This window comes from Ceratotherium simum, chromosome 4 (genome assembly GCF_057802395.1).
Source record: "Ceratotherium simum simum isolate JZ-2026a chromosome 4, ASM5780239v1, whole genome shotgun sequence".
Taxonomy (NCBI): domain Eukaryota; kingdom Metazoa; phylum Chordata; class Mammalia; order Perissodactyla; family Rhinocerotidae; genus Ceratotherium; species Ceratotherium simum.
Genome location: NC_141903.1, coordinates 47,652,442 through 47,664,520, shown reverse-complemented (window position 1 = coordinate 47,664,520; position 12,079 = coordinate 47,652,442).

The window sequence follows — 12,079 nt, the reverse complement described above, 5'->3', positions numbered from 1 at the left end:
CAAGTTTTTAAATGATGATTCAATTCCCAAGCTAACCTAGAAAAGTTTTCTCTGGAGTAGCTAAAACAGTAGAATTTACAGTATGAGATAAACTTGCTTTTATGAGTGAACCTAGGAATCTAAATTCTTTTCACATTACTCCTTATATGAGAAAAGATATTCTGCAACCCAAATAATGAAATACAAAATGCCATTTAGAACACAATGCATTTCTAAGTTAGATATTGCCTACAATATGTAATGTTTTTCTTGTTGTCATCCTTTATTGTTCCAGAAATAGTTATTGAGCATTTATAATAGATACTATTAGGAATAAAGGGCTCAACAAGAGACAATGAACCGGTCCTCACACAGTTTAGACACTAGGGCGAGAGAGAGCAGGGAAAAAAAATGTAATACAGGTTAAAGTAAACTCATCTTAATGTAAAATTAAGTACTGAATAAAGTTACATTTTTCTTGTTGTAATTCTATACATCAAAACTTTCCTGTGATGAGTTTCATCTCATTTAAAAGCAACTTAGGGCCGGCCCCGTGGCTCAGCAGTTAAGTGCGCGCGCTCTGCAACTGGTTGGTGGCCCCGGTTCGGATCCCGGGCAAGCAGCGATGCACCGCTTCTCCCACCATGCTGAGGCCACGTCCCACATACAGCAACTAGAAGGATGTGCAACTATGCCACACAACTATCTACTGGAGCTTTGGGCAAAAAATAAATAAATAAAATAAATAAAAGCAACTTAATATTTCCTGATACAGAGTTTGACACACTAAAAGATTCACCTTGAGTAACACAAAAGTCTCCAAACCTTCACAAAGGTCAGAGAGACTTTCTAATATATACATTGATCCCCGGAGTTCTGCTAATAAGGAAGAGGCTATCTGGAAAAGAACAATTTACAAAGGAATAACAGTATTATTTTTCCAAATATTAGACATTGAACAATATTTAATCTTAAAACAATAGAGCTGAAATTTGTCATAAAAAAATATCCACAACTTTGCCAAAAGAGGATGGAATGCTGGGGCCAGTCCTGTGCCAAGTGGTTGAAATTCCGGGTACTCCGCTTTGGTGGTCTGGGTTCGCAGCTTCAGATCTGGGGCGCAGACCTACTCCACTCATCAGCCATGCTGTGGAGGCATCCCACATACAAAGTAGAGAAAGATTGGCACGGATGTTAGCTAAGGGCGAATCTTCCTCACCAAAAAAAAAAAAGAGGATGTAATGCTAAAGTCCAACAGCCCTAGTCCACACTTTTAGAAAGCGTGTCACAACCTTCTACATACCATACTTTTGCAAACAATAGTTTGGTACTATTGCAATACCAAGGTTAAATTTTCTGAGGTAGAAATCAAAACACAATAGCTACCTTCCCTGAAATCAGGAAATCTCAGGATTCTACAGTCTCAACTCAACTCAAGGCAATGAAGCCTTGGATTTACACTGGTCCTTTTTGTGATGGTGATATTTGACACAAGGGGAATGTGAAAGGAAACAAAAGAGTTAGAGGCCTTACTTTTCCTCATGAGGGCTCATGGGGGAATTGAAGGTACCCATGTCAATGGAAATGGGAAGCTGTGAGTAGAAAGCACATATTAGGATTACTTCTTACATTAGACCAGTGCATCAACCCCATAATACCAAGGATAAAAAGTCAGCCCATGCTTAATATTAATCCCCTAAAGGAACAACAAATTCAACAAAAAAGAAATAACTAATTCCCAAATTGAATCATAGGCATATGCAACTACCCCTGTAGTTTTAGATTTCTAATAGCAATGAAGAATCCAGGGGGAAAATGCCAGCCTGGAAATCAATAATCAGGATCCTCAAGAGCAGCAGAATAAGGTCTGGAAGGCTTGGATTCTGTACTTGATGGAGTCATTAACTGGAGAAATTTGGAAAACTTGGAAAGTCATTAATTAGGAAAATGAAAGCAATCCAACAGGCCTTTCGTCATTGTCTAGACTAGTTAAGCACTGACCTTGGCAGTGAGGGGAGAATTACAAAAATGTGCAAGAAACCATCTCCTTCTCATTGGGGAGAAAAGCCTGTACACACATAACCATAAACCAAAAGAGAAGTATTATAGAGCACAATAATAAAAAATAATCATTATTTCACTTATCACAGGCTACACCCTATTCTAAAGAGCTTTCCATTTTTGAATTCATTTATTTATCACAACCACTCTATCAGATAAGTACTATTACTCTCTCCTTTTTTACAGTGAGGAAACTGAAGCTCAGAGAGGTTGAGTAACTTACCCAAGATCACACAGCTCATAATTGGTAGATCAGGGATTTAAACCCAGGCTCCAGATGCCACTCTCCCTTGCCCACCACACGATATAATATGCAAAGGATTTTAATTCTGACTATGGTGGGTTAGGGGGGCAGGATGAGGTGGGGAGGTGGAGAGAGGAGTATAGAAAGCTTCTAGGAGGAAATGGCAACTGAGATGTACATTATCCAGATGGACACAATATAACCTCCCTAGACTCAGTTTCCTTATCTCCAAACAAGTGGGACTGATGAGATTATCTCTAAAATCCCTTTGAATCTTTTAATCACTTTGGAATTCACCTCTTGTGACATGACCAGAGACAGCACAAAGAAGAGCAAGCTTCGGAAAACAACACAACTGAATCATTAGCTGTGTGATCTTGGGAGAGTTGTTTATCTTTTCTGAACCTTGGTTTCTTCATTGATGCAATGAGACAATCCTCATAGGGTTGTTGTAAAGAGTAAATAATCTATTCTAGGCACAGTGCCTGGCACATAGGAGGCACTCAATTAATTTCAGTCTCTCCCTCCTCTTCCTTTTTCTTTAATTGTATACAATCTCAGTTCTTGAATTCACCTATGTCTTAGATCATTGTGTTGCTGGCTACATATTAGTAGAGTACCCTTTAGAGGTAGATTGAAAAATAAAAGATAGGATATTTGAAGCTATCAAATATTTTCTAAAATATGTGGAAGGTTCTAATTTGCAATATGTCTATTTTAATTAAAATACTGTTTGTTTCTCTTGATACAATTCAGCTAACTTATTAAACAGTCACATGATAAACTGGAAAGCACAAGGTGAAGTTACATACTATTCGTAAACCATGACTGATAGGGCCTAGGAAGCTTTCGGGAGATAGATAGTTCATAAGTTCTGCAAAAAGTACACAGTTAAAACAGCAAAAAACTTTGTAATGTTACATACTGAAATAAATATGTGAATGGAAGTGGGCAAAAAACGTCCTATCCAAAAATTCTTTTGTCATAATTTGAAGTTTTATTATTATAGATTAAGTAATGACAGAGATAATCAGATATATATCTATAGAAAAGAGTAAAGAGACAAAGATCATATTGATATCCAGGAGAAAAAAAGAGATAAAAACTTTATGTAAGCAGATGTTTTCTTTCTTCTTTCTATTACTTTATTAACTCAGAATGGATCTTTTTTCTTACCAGCTCTAGCTAAAGAGATGTGAGACTTTTCTTTTCTTTTTACTTTTTTTAATTGAGGTTTAATCTAAATACATCAAAATGAACAAATCCTAAGTGTACATTCAATGAATTTTTATATATGCATACACCCTTGTAATCACCACCCAGATCAATATGTAGAACATTTCCAGCACCTTTGAAAGTTCTCTGCCTCCTTCTCACAGTCCATAACTGCGAGGTAACCACTATCCACACTTGTAAATAGAGCAGGTAACAAAAATAGAAAACGATAAATGAAAAAGTAAAGGAATCCTAAACCTGATTTTCTTGTGTTTTCCAGTGAGTGCTAGAGTTTTTCATTACAAAGCTTACTCATTGGCAGTTTAGTTACCATTAGATAACCAAGGCTCTAGGGAAAAAGCTCACTGGATGATAAACTGAAAAACATGGCTTGGGGCTTAAGAGAATCTGCCTTCAAGTTCTTACTTGTAATAGAGTCAGATGACCCACTTCTTTCTTCCAGAGCAAAATGATTAAAGAAAGCATCTGGAGAATTAAACCAGATTGTTTACAACCTCAGTGTCAACATAAATGTGACTCGATGAGGTCTAAGCAAAAATTCTTGTGGTTAGCAAAGTCAAGGCAAGTAATAACAATGAGTCACTTAGACCTAAACTCTTGATTGGGTCATGAAGCGATCAACTCTGCACATAGAGATGCCTCTGACGTGACATCAATGGAGCATGAGCTTTGAGTTGTTCTTCAAGTAATTGTGATAATTTGACATGCTTGCATACATTTGTTTTTATCCCAGTGTTCTGATAACTTTCAGGTCACTTAATAGAAGTTGAGAGTACACCGAGTGATAGAGGGTAGTCTACTGGGCAGCAAGGCAATCAGATCCAAGAGTTTGGCTCATTAGATGCCTAGTCCAAACAAGTGAGCTAATATGATATTTTAGTTTGGTCAGTACTATAGATTGGCTATCAATAAATTTTCCAAATAGGGACACCATTTGAGAATGAAAGGAGACCCTATTATAATTATGCCAGAACAGCTGAACTAAATCAGGACCATCCCAAGCAAACCAGGACATATAGTCACCCTAGCTATCATAAGCTTCCACTCCACTAGAGTTCATATTGATTAACTCTTTTTTTTTTTATAATTTTTATTTATTTATTTTTTTCCCCCAAAGCCCCAGTAGATAGTTGTATGTCATAGCTGCACATCCTTCTAGTTGCTGTATGTGGGACACGGCCTTAGCATGGCCAGAGAAGCAGTGTGTCGGTGCGTGCCCGGGGTCCGAACCGGGTCCGCCAGCAGTGGAGCGCGTGCACTTAACGCTAAGCCACGGGGCCGGCCCATATTGATTAACTCTTAATTCCAATGACTCCTTTGCTATTTGAGTGAAAGCTTTTATAGTGGCAAAGACATCTGAGAGAGGAAAAAGCCCAAAGACACATGAGAGATCATAGCTGAGATCTAGCAAGTTAAACAAATCAATGCCCCCGATCTAACAATGCAGCCTTAGCTTCTGACATAAAGAAATCAGCCTAAAAAGTGGTGAGGACTAGGAAGGGAACAGAGGTTACATCTTCTCTAGCTTTAGTAACTCCCTCTAGCATATAACATAACACTCTATACACTGCAAGTTGTCATAAATAATGAGGCTGATGAACTAAGGGAGGGCAATATACTCAATTTGTTAAAATATTATTCTGGTCAACAATAATGTGATGATGATAATTAACAGTTTCTACAAATTGAGTACTTACTATGTACCTGGTATTCTGTACTAATTCCTTTATATACATTAGCTCTCTAAATTCCCCAATGATCCTATAAAACAGATACTAAGGCTAATTCCATTTTTTCCCCACAGATGAGGAAACTGAGGCTTAGAGGAGGTAAGTCACTGGTCCAAGGTATAAGATGCATATTAGGATTCTCAGATCAGTCTGACTCTTAATCATTCCCTTATTCCACTCGCCATCCCCACCCCTCCCCAGTCATGGCTCTTCTACTGCCAGGACAACTCACTCAGTGGGCCCTAATGAGGGAGTTATTTACTGAAAGGATACCGCAGGCAATCCCTTGGACACACAGGGCAGGAAAGCAAATACTGTAGGAGCACCTGGGGGTAGAACTGAGAAGTCAGGAACCAAGACCATTCCCATCAGCTCTCATCACCTATCTCTTCATAGTTTTATGTAATACTTTCGCAAAAGCTGGAGGCCTGGGAGTCTATAGGACCAAGCATTTCCAACGTCTGAATCTCCCTCTAATATGTGTCTTACTAAAGAGATTATTATATGCTTTTTGATATGGAGGAAAGATGAACTTTTAATTTCATTTCTTTGACTGACTACTAGTAAAAATAAAAATTAAATTCTGATTTTAATTAGTCTGTGATTTTTTTTTTTTTTTTGTGAGGAAGATCAGCCCTGAGCTAACATCCAGGCCAATCCTCCTCTTTTTGCTGAGGAAGACCAGCCCTGAGCTAACATCCATGCCCATCTTCCTCCAATTTATGTGGGACGCTGCCACAGCATGGCCTGACAAGCAGTGCATCTGTGCACTCCCAGGATCCAAACCGAGGCCGCCAGCAGCGGAGTGCGCACACTTAACCGCTACGCCATGAGGTGGCCCCAATTAGTCTGTAATCTTAACACACAGGGAAACATTCTGTTTTCATGGGATAAACTTTTACTTTTTTTTTTTTTTTTTTGCTGAGGAAGATTCGCCCTGAGCTAACATCCACTGCCAATCTTCTTCTTTTTGTATGTGAGCCGCCATCACAGCATGGCCACTGACAGACAAGTGGTGTAGGTCTGTGCCTGGGAACCAGGCCCGGGCTGCTGAAGAGGAGTGCGCCAAACTTAACCACTATGCCACCAGGGCTGGCCCCTGATAAGCTTTTATTTATTTTTTTTGGGGGGGGGCTGAGGAAGATTAGCCCTGAGCTAACATCTGTTGCCAATCCTCCTCTTTTTTGCTGAAGAAGATTGGCCCTGGGCTGACATCCATGCCTATCTTCCTCTACTTTATATTGGACACCACCACAGCATGGCTTGACTAGCGGTGCGTCGGTGCGCGCCCAGGATCCGAAACTGCAAACCCCAGGCCACCAAAGCAGAGCGTGCGCATTTAACTGCTGCGCCACCGGACCAGCCCCTTGATAAACTTTTGAAAGTAGAAACTAATACAAAGAAGCCCTATAGGAAGAAGGTAAATGCACTTAGCTTCCCAAGTGAATAGATTTCGGTAATTGCTCTCTCCTCATGGAACTGATTTAATGTTGCCATTTTGCAATTGGTAAATGCAACATTTCTGTGGAAAAAGTTTTTTTCCCCTGTTCTTATAGTTGATCGATGTAAGGCGGAAAGTGATATTGCCGTAACCATGAGGTCTAGGGTCCTTTCCTGGAGGCCAGCATTCCGTTACTTCAGTGCTGTATTCCATTAACAGATTCACATTGTGGTACAAAGCACAGTGCTTGGACTAGAGCCCAGTTCTCCTGACTTCCAGCCTAGGCCTTTTCGACAAGTAGTGCGGATGTGTGTGGGAGTTGGGGGAGAGGGGGTAAAGGTAGGGAGTGGGGGTGGTTTGTGTGTGATCCAAAACAGAAGAACACCAAGCATCATATGACCCTCTCCCGCCCCTTCCCATCATTTGACATCATGATGTCACTTGGTCCAAGTGTCTGGTTATGCTATATGAACATGATAGTTTTTGACTAAAGTTCTGTGTATGTATGTTTTGTAAATATCTGTTTATTGAATTTCCTCCCACTAGACTGAAACCTCACTTATAGCAAGCAGGTTCTTTATTTCTTTCTTTATTTCTTTATTTATTTATTTATTTATTTATGAGGGAGATCAGCCCTGAGCTAACATCCGTGATAATCCTCCTCTTTTTTTGCTGAGGAAGACCGGCTCTGAGCTAACATCTATGGCCAATCCTCCTCCTTTTTTTCCCCAAAGCCCCCCAGTAGATAGTTTTACGTCATAGTTGCACATCCTTCTAGTTGCTGTATGTGGGACACCGCCTCAGCATGGCCAGAGAAGCAGTGCGTCTGTGCGCGCCCGGGATCCGAACCCAGGCCGCCAGTAGCGGAGCGCGTGCACTTAACCGCTAAGCCACCGGGCCGGCCCCCTTATTTATTTTTATATTTCCATCTCCCAGAATATAGCCTGGCACACAAAAGGCATCAAAAGAATGTTGGTTGGAAGGAAGGAAGGAAGGAAGGATGGACAGATGGACTGCACAAGTTGCCTCAAATGAAGAGTCTATTTATAAAGATTCAGCCAAAAAGTAAAAGCAAAAATCTACTTGAAAGAAATAGAAAAACTTTCTTATTTGCCTGAAGTGTTTTCTGCGTTCTCTTCTCCCTTGTTCCTTCTTTACTAGCTTATTTGTTACATAATTTTAACAAGTGAATAGTGCCACATAGAGAACAGACTGGAAAAAAGATAAGATGCTAATAGGAATTGTCAAAAAAGAATAATACAATGAAAGTATGTAGAAAAAAAGAAAATTCAGAAAAAGCAATTAAAATTGTGCAATATAGGTGATATAAAGAAAAAATGTAACTTGTAGATACTAATAATTAAATATTAACTGCTTTGAAACAATGTGCTGATTGCACTGCATGGACTGCATTGTCAAAACATTTCACAGGGAGGAAACAGAACACACCAAACGAGGGTGCGAGGAAGGAGAAAGGCCAGTCCTCATACTGATGGTGTGATCATTAGTTCCCAAAACAAGGAGAGGAAGTAGCTGGATGAATGTTTGTCTAAGAAAATATGAGCAATTCCATAACTTTAAATTGTTGCCTGTGGATTATAAACTGTGATCCCTGGACCTGCTCCAGAGCTAGACCATCTGGGAGTCACGGGGCCTCTCTGACCTGTTGGAAGCACTTGCCGTCAACTAGCAAACAAGTGATAAGTCGTGTGAGCCAAAGGTTTCCCTTTTTAAGTTGGGGGATGGGGAGGATTTAAGTTATATTTCTTTTTCATTCACTCTTTTTTTCCCCTGCAAATTGAAAAAAGACCAATATTATTCAACATTAACATCTCATGTCAGCTAGAGTTCCAGGGGAGTATGGTTGAGAACCACTGGTTGGAAACAACCAGCCGATGATTCATTCATTCATTCAACACATATTTATTGAACATCTAACATGAACCAGGCACTGCAGATACAGGGGCGAACACAACAGACAATCCTTGCTTTTGAGAAGATTCCATTCTTGTGGGAGAAGACAGATAATAAACAAATGGGCAGAGAAGATATCTCTGTGACACCATCTCCCACCAACCTTCTCTTCTCTCATACAGCAGGCATAGTGGAGAACAACGGCCTTCCTGCTGTTCCTAGAATATGCCAAACTCAGTCCTGCCTTGAGGACTTTACCCACATTCTTCCCCCTGGCTGGCACATAGACTTTGCACTGGACTTCACATGGCTTTCTCCTTCCCCTCCCTCAAGTCTCAGTTGAGATGTCACCTCTCAAAGAGGCTTCCCTGATCTTCCCATGTAAAACAGGCCTCCCCCACTCTCCATGGCTTTCTGCTCTTTTTTTCTTTATATCTCTTATCTGTTGAAACTCTGTTATTTATGTGCTTACTTTTTTTACTTTTGGTCTCTCCCACTACGATGTAAGAGCCACAGCAGTAGGGGTTTGCCTATTTTGTTGACCTCTGTATCTCATGCATTTAGAACAGTGCTGTTAGACATGTCCATTTACTCACATGCCCAGTGACAAACTATCTATAGTCAGAGGGCCTAATCTAATATCTACACTGTGGTGGCTAGTCTCCAAAGATGGTCCCTGGCGGACTAGACTCCTGGTATTCACACCTTGTGTAGTTCTCTTGCCTAGAACCTGGGCTGGCCCTGTGGCTCACCTTTGACCAATAGAATGCAGCAGAGGTGAAGCTGCCTGACGTCCAAGGCTATCTCACAGGAAGCCTTGGTATAATGGAACATATGCTCTGGAGGAAGCCAGTCGCCAAGTAAAAAGTCCAACTATACTGAGACTGCCATGATGTAAGGAAGCCCACACTAGCCACGTGGAGGGCCATGGAGAGAGACTAAAATGCTCAGCTAGTCCCCAGCTATTCCAGCCTTCTCAGATGAAGCACCAGACTTGGGAGTGCACATCCAGCTCAGTATTATCTACAAAGGACTCCAGCCCTGGGCACCATCGGACTGCAACTGCATGAGAGACCCCAAGTGAGAACCATCCAGCTGAGCCCCGTCAATCCACTGTGACATGAGGGAAAATAACACATTATTGTTTTAAGCCACCAAGCTTTGAGATGGTTAGTTATGCAGCAATAAATAACTGCAAAATGCAGCCACCAAAGATAGCTCCAGATTCAACATTTCTTTCCCCACAAACATTACGTATGTCGAAGGGTCCTTGGGGTCCCCCACCCCCACACTCTCCTATAAGGCACGTGTCTCTGCCGTTAACAAACTCTGTTTTGCACTGTTCACTCTCCTACACCCCTACAACTACCCCACTGGAAGTCAGGGAGGCTGAGACTTCGTCCTCATGGGATCATTGTAATTTTGGCCAAGACACTCAACTCTTTGAAGCTCAGGTTCTTCTCTGAAAACTTATGGCGGGGATTCGATTTTTCAATTTTGTTTAGTGTGTGGCAGGCAAACTTTTCCCCTCCCCTCAGACAGAAACTAATACAGAACACAAATATATGAAAGAGATACAAGTAGGAGAGTTCTAACTGAAGTAGAAGAGGCTGTATATTGAAGTAGTGGTAAGAGGCAGGCACTGGAGACAGAAGACCTAAGTTCAAAGGCCAGCTCCTCTCCTCACTAGTTCAAAGAGCCCCAGACTCCCTACGAACCTGGTGTGAAAACCACTGTACTGGATGGTCTCAGCGGCCTCCCCACTTCACATGCTGTGATCTGTAACATTTACCATACAGAAAGTAGACATATATTTTAAAACTTTGGGATAGATTTTTTTTTTTTTTGTGAGGAAGATCAGCCCCGAGCTAACATCTATGCCAATCCTCCTCTTTTTTTTTTGCTGAGGAAGACCGGCCCTGAGCTAACATCTACTGCCAATCCTCCTCCTTTTTTTTTCCCAAAGCCCCAGTAGATAGTTGTATGTCATAGTTGCACATCCTTCTAGTTGCTGTATGTGGGACGCTGCCTCAGCATGGCCAGACAAGCGGTGCGTCGGTGCGCGCCTGGGATCTGAACCTGGCCCGCCAGTAGCGGAGCACACGCACTTAACCGCTAAGCCACAGGGCTGGCCCCCTGGGATAGATTTTAATGTGGCATCATTTATTTCAATTTTTAAAAAGACTATTGAACTGAAAGAGTTTTTTTACTCCTCCTTTCTCACAGAACCAGATTTATACTAGTGTTTTCCAACTACCATCTGCCCCTCAACCAGTAAGCCCCTACCATCTTGCCTATACCTCTCAACACAGGTGCTAAGCTTAGTGCTTGCCTCATCCCTAAAAAGAGAAATAGAGTATTTAAAATCTCCGCATCTGCGTTATAACTTGGCTTGGGAGATACTGGTTTAAAACCATTCTCTTTGATTTTTTTAAATTTTTATTTATTTATTTTTTTCCCCCAAAGCCCCAGTAGATAGTTGTATGTCATAGCTGCATGTCCTTCTAGTTGCTGTATGTGGGACGCTGCCTCAGCATGGCTGGAGAAGCGGTGCGTCGGTGCGCACCTGGGATCTGAACCCGGGCCGCCAGCAGCAGAGCGTGCACACTTAACCGCTAAGCCACGGGGCCAGCCCCTGATTTTTTTTTAAATATTATTTTCAAAGCCCTCTATAGAAGGAGATTCCATAGCCTACTATAGACTCCCATTCCAATGTTTAATGGCTATATTCATCAGGAAACTTTCTTTCATTTTTGATAGAAATGATTTAATAAAGATCCCCTTCAGGTAATGCTTCTCGACTTTCATTCTTATAACTTTTTTTTATAAAGCCTTATAATTAAGTTCTTCAGTATCACTGTATGGCTCTCTTCTGAACTCTCTCATTTTTTTCCCATTTAATTCTCCTTTGGCTATTGACTTTCAATTGAAAACAGGAATTGACTTTCAATTGAAAACAGGTGTGATGAGTGTTCCTAGAATTCTTTGACTTATGACATTGATATATTAAATATTATACATAGTTAAATTATTACAGAGCTTCCAGTTTACATCTTGATAAAAGCATCAACATCTAAACCATGTCATCAGACAATATGCATAAAATTACAGGAATGTGATGACACTTTATGTGTACTTATGTTGGCTAATAAATACACACCCTGCCACGTGTTATAAATTAGGAAACTACTTGACCATATATTGGAACCTTACCTCCACTCAGATCTCCAAACTCTGTCCCTGTGACTACAGACAGATGCACAGTGTATCTGATCAGAGTTAAGAAGAGACCAACATTTGATCATACTCTAAGCTGTTGAACAGAAGCCCCTATCTACTGAAAGGTGATGGGTTAGACATTTTCTACTGTACCTGCTTCAATTACTGGAAAAAGTATCAGCTAGCACTCTTCTTTGATATTAGAAACAAGAAATTATGTTCCCAGAAGCTTGGAGGAAGAAAAGTAAAGGGTCT